This window comes from Octopus bimaculoides, chromosome 11, assembly GCF_046866305.1.
Source record: "Octopus bimaculoides isolate indiv1 chromosome 11, ASM4686630v1, whole genome shotgun sequence".
Taxonomy (NCBI): Eukaryota; Metazoa; Mollusca; class Cephalopoda; order Octopoda; family Octopodidae; genus Octopus; species Octopus bimaculoides.
In genome coordinates, this window is record NC_142938.1 from 47,874,314 (window position 1) to 47,876,813 (window position 2,500).

The window sequence follows — 2,500 nt, forward strand, 5'->3', positions numbered from 1 at the left end:
TCCTTTTCCTCTTTAATCAGTTTTGGGACAATGTTAAACAGGGCAGGGCCTGTTGAGGAAAAGAAATTATGTCGCAGTGCACCTATATGTTGTGATCCTGAATTGGGCAGGGGACGTATGGCTCGTGGTCCCAGCCTTGGATGAACCTTGAAACTAATGTTCAGGTCGTTTGGGCAATGCAGGCGATAGATTCTCCACATCGTACAAATTATGTACCGCTCGCGGCGGTGCTGGAGAGAGCACAGTTTCAAAGCTTTAAGGTGGTCTCAGTAATCGAGATCAGTCATGCCTTCAATTCGTTTAGCGAGTGCCCTCTGGGATGATTCAATCCTCGAGATATTTTGTTTAGTATGGGGAGACCACAGGGGGCAGCAGTATTCGAGGTGTGGCGGTACAAAAGATTAGAAAAGTGGAATGATGACACCTTGTTCTCTGGACCGGGAGGTTCTTAAGATCCAGGAGCTCATCCTACGAGTTATATCGACCTTATTGTTGATGTGGGCACTCCAACTGAGATTATTATTAACAATTACATCTGATATTATTAGATGCTGTGAGCGGTTCCCCTGAAGGAAGAGAGTATGGCTGTTTTAGGATAGTCTTTCTTCCAAAATGCATCAGCTCAAATTTTCCCTCGTTCAGTTGCATTTTGTTTTTATTTGCCCATTGATTCACAGCATATAGATCAGACTGGAGTTGAGGTCGTTCTTCTTCTTCATCGATGGTTTGCTGGAGCGTCGTCAGCAAATATTTTCACTTTGCAGTGATTTACGACGCTGGATATTTTGTTTCTAGAAATAAATCTTTCAAAAATAGTCATGCGTAATTTACTTTTGCAATGCTTGTGTCTGTTGCCACGTTAAGTGTATATGTACATACACGCTCACACACAAACACACACACACACACACACATACATACACACATGCACACACAGACATATATTTTACATGCATATACACCATGTATACTTATGTATGTACGTATTAGAAAATCACATCCATTTATAAATATCTCCAGTGAAACATAAAAGGGACAGACATACAAACGCGCACTCGAATGTGCTCATGGAAAGACACACGCACAGAAGACTCTGCATACACATATATTAGATGTCATATATATATATATATATAAACACTCACACATACACACAGAGATACAGAAGCTCACACAAACATGTAGATAACACTTTCGAAACAAAGGACAGCTTCACAAGTTCTTAAGAATTTGTGTACTGGGACGTGTAATCAGACACACCTATATTTATAATCTTAAGTCACTCACATGGATAACTTTACATCCGTACAACTAACAACACACACATACGCAAAGTACATTTATATACAGGACATATATGCGTACATATATCAATTACTACGCACCTGCAAACTTGCACATAAGTACATACCCGTAAGCAGATTCACCGCCCACAGACACACCCAAATTTCTATCTATACTTTTTTGCTTTCATTTCAACACCGCACAATGGACTTTCATTGAAGCTTTTCAATTTCTTATGCTAACATAGCGGTACGCAGTGCTAAACTGTATTGTTATCCCTGTCCCTTTTTCTCTTCCATTCTTCCCGCTTTTCTCTCTCTCTTTCCATTTATATATATATATATATATATATATATATATATATATATATATATATATATATATATGTATGTATGTATGTATGTATGTATGTATGTATGTATGTATATTATATATATAAATACATATGTATGTATATATATATATGTATATATATGCTTGTATATATATGTTTATATACACACATACAACACACACACAACACATACACACGAACATTCTTTTCAGTTATCTCTGCTAACGTTTTTCCAGAGAAAGGGAGAGGTGTATGTGCGAGTGAATGAGGTGTGTGTGAATGAATGATGTGTGTGTGTGTGTGTGTGTGTGTGTGTGTGTGTGTGTGTTCTGTATTGATAGTGGTACAGTGTTACAGGTAGATAATATTCATGCAATAGCAATGTACACCAACCAGTGTGTTACACCTGTCGTCGAATCATCTCGGTAGGAATGGGTAGGGGTATTTTTGACTCTTTTGTCTAGTATTGTACAGCACAGTATCATGCCAGACCACATGTATTTTATCCTCGTGTATGTATATTTGCGTATACGTGCGCGCTTGTGTGTGTGTGTGTGTGTGTGTGTGTGTGTGTGTGCGTGTGTGTGTGTGTGTTTCAAAAACTCGAAAGCTGCCCCTATCGCCTAGCTCTGCCCCAGTTTCAGCGCAGGCTTATAACGGATAAACTGTTGCCTACCGTATTGTACCATCACAGTGAGGTGACGTTGGAGTTTCCTCCAGGGTAGAAAGTCAGGCAAGATGAATATGGAAGACCAGCAATTATCCATGCTCTCGTCCACTGATGTTGTCCATGGGAAGCGCAAGAGCAGCACAGCTTGACACCAGAGTTGTCGTAGAAGTTACTGCCAGAACAATAATGAAAACAACATTGTACTGCTTTAG